Source organism: Carettochelys insculpta, chromosome 33, assembly GCF_033958435.1.
Source record: "Carettochelys insculpta isolate YL-2023 chromosome 33, ASM3395843v1, whole genome shotgun sequence".
In the NCBI taxonomy this organism is placed as follows: Eukaryota; Metazoa; Chordata; order Testudines; family Carettochelyidae; genus Carettochelys; species Carettochelys insculpta.
The window spans coordinates 2,960,206-2,975,198 of record NC_134169.1 but is presented as its reverse complement, the minus strand read 5'-3'; the positions used below and the strand labels follow the sequence as shown (position 1 = coordinate 2,975,198).

Sequence of the window (14,993 nt, the reverse complement as noted above, 5' to 3'; positions counted from 1 at the left end):
AACAAAAAATCTCTTAAACTGTATTTAGACAGTCTACCACTGAACTATACCACCACACAAAGAGTGCCCCTTGCATTCCTTCATCTTCAGCCCCCTGCAGGGCAAACACTGTTTCCCCCAGCTTCTGTCCCTTCCCCAGCTCACAGTGGTTTTACAAATGGGGTTTGATTAAACTTTGTCTGTCCATGCACATACTACAGCTCATCCCCTGCTTCTCCGGCTTCTCCCACTAACAGAGCTACAGCCACTTAGAGAGACAGATTACCAGGAGGTGTGGGGCAACTCTCTCTCATCTGCTTGGAGCATCATCAATAATTATAAAGAGAACCTACTGAAGGACACCCACCAATCAATCAGATGCTGCTGGGTTTGCAATCACTGGCAGTAACTTCTTTATCTGGCACTTTTGATGATCCTGCAGCTTCCTTGGGGTTGCTGAATAAAGGAGCTTCTACTGTGCTAAAATGTCAGACCTAGTGACAATGTAAATATGTTTTCAGTAAGAGGGTGCTGTGACCTGTTGGATAGTCCCCAGTAGAGTTCCAGTGAAATGTAACCCATTAGTCCATTCAGAGTTTGGACTTAAATCCTGCAGTGATCAATTGGGGAAAAACTTTGTTCATGAAAGTTTAGGGATGGTGAAGCCTGCACACCCCCCGCCCAACCCCTTATCTAATGAACCAGGAACAAGCCTCTGGGAAAAAACTACCAAACATGGTGAGTGGTGGCATTGCAGCAGGTCAATTTGTAGATAGAGATAAGAGGAAGGGCACAACATGCACCTATCTTGCATGCTGAGATGTGGTTAAACAAATATGCAGGGTTAAAGGACAAGAAATAACAGAACCAATAACAGATCAATAACTGACAGCTGAGGCAATAGTGTAAATAGCAATGAATGACCCCGCCGAACTGTATTATGAGGCAGAAAAACTGTGCAGACCCAACACAGAAACCAGTGCAGTTTGGACCTCACTGATCAGTGTCACACACATTTTAAACTGGTCTCGCAGCAGAATTTCCAACAATCTTTTTCCCAGTCTCATAGTCATATCCATGTTCCTACTAGGAAAGCAGAGTGGCCTCTACACAGTAACAAATCTCTCCCCATTTTCCAGCCATAAAGAGAGCCCAGCTCAGTGGTGGACCATATGATGCTGATGAAGATATCCCAGGTGCTCCCGTTTGGGTGGTTTTCTGAACAGAAATCAGTTTTCATCTCTTGTCCACTGGGGTTGCACTAGATGCTTGAGAAGAATTTAAACTCTTAACATTTTCCTCTGCAAATGTACAAACACCGAGCAAACCTGTCCCTCAGCTGCCTCAGTTCCCAGCCTCGGAGGCTCAGGTTTCTGTTCCCATTGATCAGACAAAGGTACAATTCAATGCACATGTGCAGGGCCCTGCTGGCCATGGGCTGCACTGGGAAGGAGAACCAGACCCACAGCCAGGGTTCTCAGGAGTCTGACGCAGAAATGCCCTTGGTGCAGGCTGAGCTCACAGCACCTTGGCTCTGTCACACACTGGCTACGTCTACACGTGAAGCCAACATCGAAATAGCTTATTTCGATGTAGCAACATCGAAATAGGCTATTTCGATGAATAACGTCTACACGTCCTCCAGGGCTGGCAATGTCGATGTTCAACTTCGACGTTGCACGGCACCACATCGAAATAGGCGCTGCGAGGGTACGTCTACACGCCACAGTAGCACACATCGAAATAAGGGTGCCAGGCACAGCTGCAGACAGGGTCACAGGGCGGACTCAACAGCAAGCCGCTTCCTTAAAGGGCCCCTCCCAGACACAGTTGCACTAAACAACACAAGATACACAGAGCCGACAACTGGTTGCAGACCCTGTGCCTGCAGCATGGATCCCCAGCTGCCACAGCAGCAGCCAGAAGCCCTGGGCTAAGGGCTGCTGCCCACAGTGACCATAGAGCCCCGCAGGGGCTGGAGAGAGAGCGTCTCTCAACCCCTCAGCTGATGGCCGCCATGGAGGACCCGGCAATTTCGACGTTGCGGGACGCGGATCGTCTACACGGTCCCTTCTTCGACGTTCAACGTCGAAGTAGGGCGCTAGTCCCATCCCCTCATGAGGTTAGCGACTTCGACGTCTCGCCGCCTAACGTCGAAGTTAACTTCGAAATAGCGCACGACGCGTGTAGCCACGAGGGGTGCTATGTCGAAGTTAGTGCCGCTACTTCGTAGTAGCGTGCACGTGTAGACACAGCTACAGTCAGCAACAGTGGAGCCTGCCTTTCACCCAGGAGTAAGCTCATGGCTCTGAGCAGGAATTTAATCATCAGGCAGGGGGCAGAGCTGCCAGGAGTCCCAGAAAGGCCCTGAGCCCAGAGCCAGGCACAGCCCTTCCTGAGTGGGGGCTGCAGGAGGGACCAATACCAGAGAGAAAAGAACCTGATGGCTCAGAGCTGCCAAGCCACATGCATTGGCCTGGAGCTCCCAAAGCAAGACAACAGTTAGCCAGACAAATGCCACTCCACAAGCAGGAGTCAGTAAGTCCCCCTGAGAAGAAAGGATGAGATGCCCTTGGAGGGACTCCTGCAGACAAGGCTCTTTATTAATGAACCTTGGGGCTTCCAGAGAGGCCAGAATCCTGGGACCACAGCCCCTGCAGAGCACAGGTTAGTGAGCATAAAAAGAAGCATAGAAATCTTCCACAGAGCCCCAATTTAAACTGCTTCTGCCAGAGACAACTACGTGTCCACTGCGGCTGCTCTCACAAAATGGAGAATCCACCAAAACGCTCATCAGACACAGACTTTTGCTGGTCACAAAACCATCCCTGGTGCACCTGCCCATGGAGCTGAGCAAACCTGTGAGAGCAGGGAGGGGACAGGCAGAGCAGCGCAGAGGAGACCCAGAGCTGTGACACCAGGCTGCCAGTCCCCAGCACCCAAGCACAGGGGCATTTGGAATTGTTATGATTATGTCAGCAGTGATGCCCAGGGACTCCACCCACCAGGCTGGCCCTGCACAATGCCCTGAGCATGGGAGAGAGCCCCTGGCCAGAGCAGGTAGGGCACCTAGCAAAGGCATCCCAGGAGCTGAACCCACAACCAGGGCATGAGTAGGCTCACAACAAGCAGCTGATGGAGCCGTCCCTTTGTAAAGGAGCCTTTGGAACAACAATTCATTCAACTGCATCACCCTGTGCAGGCCCTGAGTTCTTCTGTGCTTCTCAGCAGCGGGGGAAAAGCCTCTTTGGGACCTATCTGCTGCCCCACAGCTGAAAGGAGCCCCACAGTTAAGAGGCCCCTCTTGGGGAGTGGCTGATTTTTTATCAGCAGCTGCTCTCAGAAATGAAGCATCTGCCAAAGCACTGCATGTGACAGACCTCTGCAGCTCACAGAGCCACCCCTGTTGCATGTATATCACCTGCCCATGTAGATCAGTGAAACTCTGAGACCAGGGAGGTGACACAGCCAGTAGAACATGTTCAGAGAACACCAGGCAGTGCAAAGCCAGGCTGCCAGGCACCAGCAGCCCCAGGCAGTGGCATTGTGATGTGGGCAGTGATGCCCATAGAGCCCTCCCACAAGGCTGGCACTGCACAGCTCCCTGTGTGTGCTGGAACCTCCCTGTCCATAGCAGCCAGGCCACTTAGTCAAGATGCCCCAAGGGCTCACATAGAGCTTGAAACTGTCACCATGGCATTATTAGCAGCTGTGTCTAAAGAGCTCAGCCAGCCAGCTGGTAGGAACTGGGCTAACAAGGGTCATCTTTGGAAAGGAACCAGGGGAGCTTCTGGAACAAAGGAAATGAGCAAAGAGGTGGGGAATTAGCTCAAATGGTAGAGCGCTTGCTTAGCATGTAAGAGGCAGTGGGATCGATACCCACATTCTCCAATAAAACTGACATTCTTGTAATTTCCTCCCCAAGAAATGAAGGGGAGTGGCTTTCCCCCCTCCCAGGAAAAAGCTGACAATGTACATGGGGGTTTGGGGCTGTCTGTGTTGAATGATGCGCAATGGCACAAGAGAGCATGATCAACATCGTGTCTCCCACCTGGTGGGAAGAGGAAGTGCTCTCACCTGGAGGCTGGATTTGAAAGAGGAAGTCAGGGCCATGGGCTGCCTCAGGTGAGAGAAAGTGATGATGCACAGGTGAGCCATGTACTGAAGAGGGAGATACCCCTGGAGCAGGTGGGAATGAGTAGCAGGTGAGTCATTTTGGTGGGCAGGTTTCACACTGCACCTGCAGAAGGTTCCGGAGTTGGGGTGACAGCTGTGGGGTCTGCTCCTGTGGGCTCTGTGTCTGTGGTAGGAGAGCAGCCAGGGCAGCTGCTGCTCCAAGGCCATGTGCTGTGGGTGAGCTGGGAGCAGCTGAGCTCAGGAGCAGGCAGCAGACTGGGGTCCCTCCATTGGCAGCACATTGCAGCAGGGGCTGATGGTGTTACCCCTCTGCCAGGGAACATTGGCCGTGTTAATGTCATGCTCAGGGGAAGAGAGGGAGGGGACAGGCAGGGTGTGAGTCAACACCCGGCAGGGGCCCAAGACAGTGGGTGAGGGGCGGCAGGGTCTGAGGGAATTCCTAGCCAGGGCTCAGGGCAGTGGGGAAAGGGAGACAGAGTCTAAGAGGAGGATTCCAGGTTGGGGTTCAGGGTGGTGGGGGAGGGGCTGAGGGGATGCCTGGGTGGGATGCTAAGCAGGGGGGAGGGACAGCAATCTCACTCCAGGAACCACACTGCACCTACAGCTGCCTGTTGCTCCTTTCTGAAAGGGCCCTTGTGACCTCTTTCTCTGTAGCTTGGATAGTTGAGGTGGGTAGCGCATGGTGCTCAAAAAACCAAGGGGTCCAGCCCTTGCTAGCCAGTAGATAAGTACAGGGTGTTGCTCTGTTACCCTTTGCTGGACTGCTATAGGCACCAATGTCCAAAGACATGAAGGAAGTTGAGTGACTTCTGGAGACCTGACCAGAGTCTTGCTCAGGAGGCTTCACTCTGCTTTGCAGGGAGGATCCCTGCCCTTTATTCTCTTCACTCCATTACCCTTCCTAATGTGCCTTCACTGGGGTGCTGATGAGTGACAACCTGACCTGCAGGGCTTGTTATCTTCTGAGCAGCTGCTGCTGTGCCTGTCACAGCCCTGGATTTATAAGGGGCTTCTGCACAACAAAGTTATTTAAAAATAACCATCCCAGCATCTACACAAGGCAACCGCTGCTTTGAAGTAATTCAGAAATAAATAGGGGACGGCTTACTTTGAAATGGGTAAACCTCCTAGTACAAGTACAAGTACAAGTAACAGCAGCTATTTGGAAACAGGGGCTGTGGAGATGGGGCTAGAGCCTATTTTGAAATAAGCCATTGTGCGTCCATTGGATGCATCTGAAATTAGCTTCCTGTGTGTAGATGCAGTATTAGGAAATCTTGGTCTTGCCACTCACTGGTGCTGCAGTTCTCCCAAACACTTCATGCACCCACAGTAATATTGGCACAACACATTAAGGCTGACACAATTTAGCACTGACGAGGGCAGAACCTTAACCTGGTGTTTTCCCTGTCTCTCTTTTTCCCACCACCAGCTGGGTCAGACTCTGACCCTCCCCACACAGACGCTGCCGTCCAGCGCAGTTAGTCATGGGAAAGGAGAATGGGCCAAAGAGGATCCTCCTTGCGCTCACGTTCCTCACCATGAATTCTCTCCCCAGCCGCCGGGGCAGAGCTCTCAAGAAGGAGACTCCCTGAGGCAAAGCCCTGGGGGTGGGTCTCTGCGATGGCCCCGGCCCTGCAGCCTGTCCCACCTGGCCATTGTACTGGACTGTCTGTGAGGTCACCACCTCCCCACCTCCTTTAACCAATCATCTGAGGTTCTTCCAAAGGCCCTTGTGATGTCACAGACACACCCACCAGTGCCCTGCAGGGCTCATGTCCTGCCCCTGGCAGCCCCCTCTGCAAACGCACCCCAAGGGTCTGCAACAAAAAAGGCACATAAAAAACCCGAAAAACCCGAACTCCTCCCATCCTCAGTGTCCTGTGGGATCCTGGCACTGGGGCAGGTGGGGAGAGAGGAGGGGAGACTGGTGGATTCTGACCTGTACTCTGCAGAGGGCACAATATGTGAAAGGAGCATTTTAACTCCTCCCGTCCTCAATGTCCTCTGGGCAGCAACTCCAGCTTCCCTCCGGCACAATGTCTGTGCTGGGGAATGGGAAGGTGTTGTTGTGGGCAGTCCAGCTGTGTGTGTTGGCCCCACAAAAACACATTTTTTTCAAGTGCCACAGGGCTGTTTTTTGGTTTAAGATACAGACTAACACAGTCACCTCCCTATCAGCAAGCTGCAGTTTAACAAGGTGGTTCTTGTGACTTAGCTGGGTAACATATCTGCTTAAGAACCAGGAGATCACAGGGTAACTCCCAGTGGCTCCCTTTTGTGTGTCTTCCCGAATGTTTCCCTACGTCTGGCTGGGGGGCAGAGAAGACCTCCCTGGGCAATGTCTCTCCCTGCTGGGGAAGGTAAAGGCTGATGGAAAAGGAGCGTTGGAAAGAATCTAGTCACAGCCTGGAGCTCAGGAAAAGGCAGTTGTGATGGGTGTGGGGAAGGTGCTGCTGTGGCTGCCAGAAGAGAGTCTGTGCCTCACAGCTTTGTGGTTCTGGGGGCTGCCTGTGCCAGCCAGCTCCTCCAGCACGTTTGTAACACAGACACAATTCCCTGTCGGCAGGAGCTCTGTTCTGCCCTGTCTGCGGGAGCAGCTCCTGCCCTCGACCTGCCTCTGCAGAGACACCCCCCAGCCCTGTCCCTGCACACCATGTGCACACACTAGTGCGTGACTGGGGTATCTCACTCCCAGCCACACCCAGCTCTGCCCCCACCCCAGTGGTAATTCACCTCTCACCCCAGCTGTCCCCAGTGCTGAGCTGACACACCTGAGATCCCTCTTGTAGCTTCCTTTTGCTTCCTCACCAACATTTCCTAACCCTGCTGGGAAGCAAAACCCCTGCAGTGGACATGAATTGTGCAGGTGGGAGACGTTGTGACACAGCCCCTGGGCAGGGCCAAAGGTTTCAGCTGGTGACTGTGCAGTGCAGAGGGAGGAGGAGTTTGGCTGCCAGGGGGGAGAGGTGGCAGGTGTGAAGGGGAACCCGGGCAGGGCTTGTGGCTGAGGGAGGAGGGGAAAAGGGCAGTGGGGGGGTCCGCAGGGTGTGAGAGGACAAGGGGATCAGGGCACTGGGGAGGGGTGGGAGAGACAGGATCAGAGGGATCCACTGCAGGGCCCAGGACGGCTGGCAAGGGGCAGCCGGGGCTGGGGGAACTCCAAGCTGGGCTCAGAGCAGTGGGGGATGGGTGAGAGAGTCTGAAAGGGGAGGCCAGGCTGGTGGGGGAGGGGAGGAAATCTCTGTCCAGTGGCCCTGCAGCTGCCTGTTGCTCATTTCCAAAAAGGCCCCTTGTGAGAGACTTTTTGCAACTGGCCGGCTAGCTCAGTTGGTCAGAGCATGGTGCTAATAACGCCAAGGTCATGGGTTCAAGCCCCATGCTGGCCATGGACAGGTCTTTTCTGCTTTCCTTTATGTGGCTGCTCTGGGAAGGAGGCTAAAAGAGGTGAAGGAAGGAGGCTGGCAGGGAACAAGTCACAGTCACCACCCCAGGCTAAGGGAGGGGCTGCAGAGTGGGCCTGGGGGAGGTGAGGATCAGCAACTCTGCAACACACACCTCCCACAGGAAGGAGCAGCAGGAGCCCTCTGCCAAGAGCACCAGCCCCCTACAACAGCTCCATTGGCTTTCTCTGCTCCCCATCTCCCCAGCGGCCTTCTGGCCTCACAGGCTCCCTCCCTGGACACCTGTTCCTGCAACACCACAGGCCCAGATAACTCTCCAGTCCCAAGTCCCTGCCTGCCTTGTTGCTCTTCCCACATGAGTTCTGCTTCTTCAGTCACATCCCCCAGCCGCTGCTCTGGTGGGCAGAGGGCTGGGGAAGGCACAGGAAGGGCCCTTGGGGGTGGGGTGCAGAAGCACAAGGAGCAGGCCCTGGAGGAAGTCCATGATGAGCAGCTTTGGCCATGGGAGCTCAGGTGAGGGGCAGAGAGGTAGAGGTGACAGGATGGGTGGGTGGGTGTCTGCAGAGGTGGGGTTGGCTGGCAGTCCTTGGGGAACGGGGAGAGGCCTGTGGGGAGGAGAGGAGAGAGCAGCAGGCTGCTAGGGGCAGAGCTCAGGGGAAGAGGTAGAGCTGGGATAGGAAGAGGTGAAATGGGAGCAGGAGCACAGGTGGCCTCAGAGGGAGCAGGCCAAGCAAACCAGATCCCCTCCCACTCCTCAGGCGCTTCCAGTACTGGCACCAGCCTCCCCAGTGCAGCTGTCACAGGCCACAATGGACATTCTCATGCTTTACATGATGCTGACAGGCCCTGACCAGAGAGGTGCAGAGTTATTTCAGAAGAGTTTATTCCAGAATTATTCCTCCAAAATAATCTAGTTCACAATAACGCCTCCACGCTACAAGAAAGCCCCAGAATAAACAAAACATATTTCCAAATGGCACATCCACACACAAGAGAGCCTGTTTTGAATAGAGACCCTGGAGGCATGCTGGGGATATCACTGCACAGTATTCCACAGTAGCTGATTCCAATATAGCTCAGTAACACGCAGCATGGATTTGGAAATACTGCTCTGCTACTTTGACATTCAGCATCTATAAACAAAGGAGCCTGTTCCAAAGCCCCTGCTTCAAAATAGCAATTGGAACGAGCTAGAATCATGATGCAAAGAGATGCCCAGCCAAGGCTCTGCTCTCTCTCTCTCTTTCTCTCTCTCCTTTGAACTCCTGGCCTTAGGCAGGAAAAGTGTCTTCTTGCCCTCAGCTCCAGAGAGGAGTAATTCATATTTCTATCACCCTCAGAGTGTGTCTACATGAGCTGGCTACTTCAAAGTAACTGGCAAAATGTCAAAATAGCGTGTTGTGATTCTACGCACCGTCTGCTAGTTCGACGTTGAAATGGACGTTAGGTGGCGAGATGTCGAAATCGCTATTCTCATCCAAAGATGGGAATCGCGCCCTACTTCAATGGTGAACATCAAAGTCGGGCGTGTGTAGACGATCCACATCCTGCTACTTCGAAATAACAGGGTCGTCCATGGCAGCAATCAGCTGAGGGGTTGAGATGTGCTGTCCAGCCCCTGTGCAGCTCTATGATTACTGCGCGCAGCAGCCCTTTAAGCACCACAGACCTGGATTTCTTGTGGCAGGAAGCTGAGAGCATGCAGGCAGCAGCACACGCACATGCTAGCCCTGCAAGCCCTCCACCTACCTCGACCCACCCACCCAGCACCATGGCATTGAGCCAGCCCCCTAAGTGCCCCCAGGCTGCCCCCCTGAGGGGACCCAGGGACCCCCAGCAGCCAAGCGGGGGACAAAAAGCGGTGGGACACCTCCTGGTTGGAGGTCGAGCTCTGAGACCTGCTGGGGCTCTGGGGTGAGGAGGACGTGCTCCATGTGATGGGGTGCATGGAGCAGAAAGCAGAAGCATTCACCTGACTGGCCGAGGGCCTGGCCACCTGGAGTCACCCTGCCCGCACTCGGGATCATGTCCATAGCAAGGTGAAGCAGCTGTGGAAGGGTTATGCGGGGGCCTGGGAGTTGGCCAGCCAGTCTGGGGCTGCCCCCACCACTTTCCCCTGTTACAGGGAGCTCAGGGCCATCCTGGGCCCTGGGACACCTGTTCCCCCCAGGGTACATTGGAAATGGCAGCAGCGGAATCCCAGCAGGTCTTGGAGCTGGAGTCCATCCCAGAGACCAGCTCAGCACCCCAGGGACCACCCGAGGAGCCACCACTCGGGATGGCAGAGGAGGGGTCCAGCAGCAAGGCGGGGGGAATCCTCATAGACCTCCATTCCCGGAGCACCAGCCGGGTGTCCACCCACCTGTCTCCTGTGCACAAGCCCTTGTGCACCCCCACTCCTGCACCGTCAGACTGAGGTGACACCGAAGCACCAGGCGGGTGGGGAAGGGGCAGATATCGCCTCTCCTCGGGGTGAAGGACACTGAAAGACGTGGCCTGAGGGCACTTTCGAGCTGGGCTCCCAATGCCACTTCTATCTACACAGCTCCACACTGCCTGCAGGTGAGTGACTGTCGTGTGGCGGGTCCAAAGGGCAGCTGGTCCCTGTAAGAGGAGTCTGGGACCGGGCTGCCTGTGGGATCTCCTGGAAAAGCCAAGAGCCCAGGGGAGACCATTGATTGGCTGCCAAACCCCTGGCCCTGCTCAAAGGTTTCACACAGGGAAAGCTGGGAAGTCAGCCCCACCCCCAGGGGATTTGCACTGGGCTGGTAATAAACCAAAGGGGTTGTGTGGAGGGTCACAAGTGGGACTGAAGGGCAGGAGACAGAAAGGCAAAATCTTCTTCTTCCAGTTACACTGCATCAAACACTCACCCTGAAAAGCTGCAGCTGGGGCAGCGCAGCCCATCCCCCACTCCGTGAGAGACAGGAGATAACTCTGCCCCACAGCTGGGCCCTCCTCGCCCCACCCCTGGGGTGTGAACAGGGAGAAAGGAGGGTGTGGGGAGCACAGAGTGAAAGTGAGGGGGGGAGTCAGGCTGAGGGAGCAAAGGAGGGGCAGGACTCCAGGCTCTGCTGGTGGGACCCTGGCACTGGGGCAGGTGGGGAGAGAGGAGGGTAGATTGGTGGAGTCCGACCCACACACTGCAGAGGGGACAGTAAGTGAAAGGGGCCTTTTTGTTCCCCTCATCCTCACTGTCCTCTCGGTGCAACTCCAGCTTCCGTCGGGCACAATGTCTGTGCTGGGCATTGGGAAGGGGTTGTTGTGGGCAGCCCATCACAGTGTTTCAGCTGCGTGAAAGTTCATCACTTGATAAATTAGGTTGGCAACCTTCAAAGTGCTGCAGGACGGCTTTTTGGTTAAAGACATAGACTAACAGTGATACCTCTCTGTCAGGAACCACAACACTAAAAAGCAGGGTGCATCATGGCTTTGCTGGTTAAAGCAGCTGCCTAATAAACAGGAGATGCTGGATTCAATTCCCCGTGGTGCCTTGTGAAAAGTCTTTCATAACCTTTTCCTACATGTGTTTGGGGAACTGAGGAGCCCTCCCTTGGCAATCCCAGCCCTTGCTGGGGACGGTGAATGCTGATGGTCAAGGAACACTGGAAAGCATTCAGGTATAGAGTAGAGCTCAGGAAAACACAGTTGTAACTGGTGTTGTGGACGTGGTGCCTCTACCTGCAAGAACAGAATCTGATTCTGCCAGCTCTGTGGCTGTCTGTGACCAGAGGGTGACAGTGCAACCTCTCCAGGTGGGGCAGGGCAGGAGACAGAGGATTACTCTACTCTCACATCCCTTTGCTTGTCACTGACAAAACCCAAACAAGTTAGGAGAAAAGTCCCAGAGAGGCTCTGTGGCTCCCCTGGCCGTGGACCTCCCAGGGAAGTGGAGATTGCAAAAGCAGCAGCCAGTGGTGCCTGGCCAAATCTTTCTGGCTGCCTCTCACCTGCTTTGCAGCCCCACTGGGCTGTGCTGGAGAGTTCAGAGAGCTGCAGGAGGCGGCTGCCGTCCTTCTGGAGGAAGAAATAACAGACACTGAGATGTGGACAGCTGAGGTGTCTGCAGAGTGGGCCTGGGGAGCATGGGAGGAACCCCAAAGCCCTTTGTCCATTACTCAGGCAGGGAGGTGATGCCCTTGATTCTTGTGATTTACAAACTGATATTTGCAGGACAGTGCTCAGCATTAAGTCCTGGGCCACTGAGCACTCGGGAATCCTGTTCACAGTGTGTATTGTCTCCTGGCCCTCTCCAGACAGGTCAGTGCTGACCAGCTCCTGCAGCACATTTGTAACACAGACACAATTCCCTGAGCTGGCAGGAGCTACGTTCTGCCCTGTCTGTGGGAGCAGCCCCTGCCCCAGACCTGCCTCTGCAGACACACCCCACACTAGTGAGTGACAGGGAGAGTCTCACTCCCAGATGCACACACCCAGCTCTGCCCCCCCAGTGGTAATTCCCCCTCCCCCAGCTGCCCCCAGTGCTGAACTGATGCACCTGCACAGCCTAGGAGCAACCTGGGACCCCTCTTGTGGCTTCCCTTTGCTCCCCCCTCAAAATGTGCTAATCCTGCTTGGACCAACACCGGCCACACCTGGAGTAGTGTCCAGTTTTGGGCCCCCAATTTTAGGAAGGATGTGGATATACTGGAGAAAATCCAGTGGAGGGTGACTAAAATAATTCGAGTATCAGAGGGGCAGCCGTGTTAGTCTGGATCTGTAGCAGCAACGAAGGGTCCTGTGGCACCTTATAGACTAACAGAAAAGTTTAGAGCATGAGCTTTTGTGAGTTAACTTACTTCTTCAGATGCTGGTTCTGGAAATCTGCAAGGCCAGGTATAAATAGGCCAGAGCAAGGCTGGGGATAACGAGGATAGCTCAGTCAGGCAGGCTGAGTTGTATTGTCATCAGTAGATCTGGAGGTGTGAACTCCAAGAGAGGGGAAGCTGCTTCTGTATTTAACCAGCTATTCACAGTCTTTGTTTAATCCTGAGCTGAGGGTATTGAATTTGCAGATGAATTGTAGCTCAGCAATTTCTCTTTGGAGTCTGGTCTTGAAATTTCTTTGCTGCAGGATAGCTACTTTTAAGTCTGCTACTGTGTGTCCTGGGAGATTGAAGTGCTCTCCTGTGGGTTTTTGTATATTGCCATTTCTGATGTCTGAGTTGTGTGCATTTATTCTTTTACGTAGAGACTGTCCAGTTTGTCCGATGTATATGGCAGAGGGGCATTGCTGGCACATGATGGCATAAATTACATTGGTAGATGTGCAGGTGAACGAACCCACGATGGTGTGGCTGATCCGGTTAGGTCCTGTAATGATGTTGCTGGTGTGTATATGTGGGCAGAGCTGGCAACGAGGTTTGTTGCACGGATGGGTCCCTGAGATAGAGTAACTGTGGTGCGGTGTATAGTTGCTTGTTAGGATTTGTTTTACGTTGGCAGGTTGTTCACAGACCCATACGAGGCCAAAGAGAGGGGGCAGGGGGCAAGAGGCAGCTGGGGCTGAGGGAACTTCTAGCTGGGCTCAGAGCAGTGGGGAATGTGTGACAGAGACTGAAAGGGGAGGCCAGGCTGGTGGGGGAGGGGAGGAAATTTCATTCCAGTGGCCCTGCAGCTGCCTGTTGCTCATTTCCAAAAGGCTCCTTATGAGAGGGTTCTGTACAGGCCAGCGAGCTCAGGTGGCCAGAGCGTGGTGCTAATAACACCAAGGTCATGGGTTCGAGCCCTATGCTGGCCATTAGAAGGTGTTGCCCTTTTTCCTTCACCTGCCTGCTCTGGGCAGGAGGCCAAAAGAGCTGAAGGAACGAGGCTGGCAGGGAGCAGGCCAGAGTCACCACCCCAGGCTAAGGGAGGGGCTTCAGGGTGGGCCTGGGCCAGGTTAGGATCCCCAACTTCCCAATTCTGCAACACAGCTCACCTTGGAAGGGGGAGCAGGAGCACAAGCACCAGCCCCTGCACCCTGCCAAGGGCACCAACCCTCTACAGCAGCACAATTGGCTTTGTCTGGTCCCCTTTCCCTCCCCAGTCCTTCTGCCCTCCCAGGCTCCCTCCCTGCACAGCTGGTGCAGCAGCACCACAGGCCCAGGTAACTCAGCACTGGTGCAAGTCCCTGCCTGCATTGCTCCTCTTCCCACACTTGTCCTGCCTCTTCCCTGAGGTCCCCCAGTCGCTGCTGGAGGTGGAATGCAGGGGCAAAAGGAGCAGGCACCAGAGGAAGGTCAATGATGAGCAGCATTGGCCATGGGAGCTCAGGAGAGGGGCAGAGAGGTGCATGGGATGGGATGGGATGAGCGGGTCTCTGCACAGGTGGAGTTGGCTGGCAGTCCCTGGGGAGGGGGGAAGAGCCATGAGCAGCAGGTGGGGAGGCCTGTGGGGAGGAGAGGAGAGAGCAGCAGGCTGCTGGGGGCAGAGCTCAGGGGAAGAGGCAGAGCTGAGATAGCAAGAGGTGTCATGGGAGCAGGAGGAGCACAGGTGGCCTCAGAGGGAGCAGGCAAAGCAAAATAGGGCCCCTTCCACTCCTAGGGAGCTTCCAGCACTGGCACCAGCCTCCCCATTGCAGCTGTCACAGGCCACCTGTGTGCTGAGTCTGCACTGCCCAACTACCTCCACCACCAGCAGTGCCGTGGGAAAAGCTGTCTGGTTGGTAGCGCACTATCTGCACCAGGGGTAGGTCAGTGTCCCTCTTACTCAGGAGGGGGTGTGGGTTTTACAGCCCTGACTCACACAGTGACACTGACCTGGTTCTCTAGTCTGTGCAATGAGTCACCCCCCTTTGGGAGTAAAACTGCTCCAGCCTCTGCCTGACAGGATCCAAACAGCACTGAAGCCAGGCAGGCCCTGGTGTGGGCTGGCAGGAGTCAGGTGTGGGCAGAGGGCAGAGCTTAGCTAGAGCAGGCACCATGTCCTGGTTGGTAAAGAAGCTGCCTAGTAAAGGGGAGATCCTTTGTTCAACTCCCGGTGGTACCTGCCTGCTGGCTTCAGGAACACGTGGTGTTGCCCCTCCCAGAGGACAGGACACTGGGCCAGACAGACCTTTGGCCTGACCCACAATGGACATTTGGATGCTTTACATGATGCTGACAGGCACTGACCATAGAGGTGCCTGTCTCCATTGCAGCGTGAGTGCCCTGGGGTGGCACACTGTGCTCCAAGCACCACCCAGAGTCACCACTGCCACCTGGCATGAGACGTGTGACCTGGGCTTCCCAATGTGCTGGAAGCTCCCAGCAAACCTCTGGCAAGGACCAAGGGCTGAGAGCAGAAGCCTGGCACTGCAAGCAAGGGGTTTGGGGTGAGTTTGAGGGACAAAGACACCGGGGGGATTGCCCTGTGTAGGTTCATATCCTGCCAGCTACAGAAACGCTGAAGTCCTGGTGGCCACCACTTGGGTGCTGAGCAGGTTTGTTACCAAACAAAGCCCCAGGTTGTCTTGTTATTACCCTCTTGATACTTAAATGCTCCAGTCTCACT

General features: G+C 54.7%; 2 non-coding genes across 2 annotated transcripts; both read left to right on the top strand.

Annotated features, from left to right (window-relative positions):
- Positions 1 to 3,797: 3,797 nt before the first annotated feature.
- On the top strand, positions 3,798 to 3,870 carry TRNAA-AGC (transfer RNA alanine (anticodon AGC)). Its single transcript has one exon. It is a non-coding gene; the product is annotated as a tRNA-Ala (tRNA).
- A 3,561-nt stretch (positions 3,871 to 7,431) lies between these two features.
- TRNAI-AAU (transfer RNA isoleucine (anticodon AAU)) lies at positions 7,432 to 7,505 on the top strand. Its single transcript has one exon. It is a non-coding gene; the product is annotated as a tRNA-Ile (tRNA).
- The last annotated feature ends 7,488 nt before the right edge of the window (positions 7,506 to 14,993 follow it).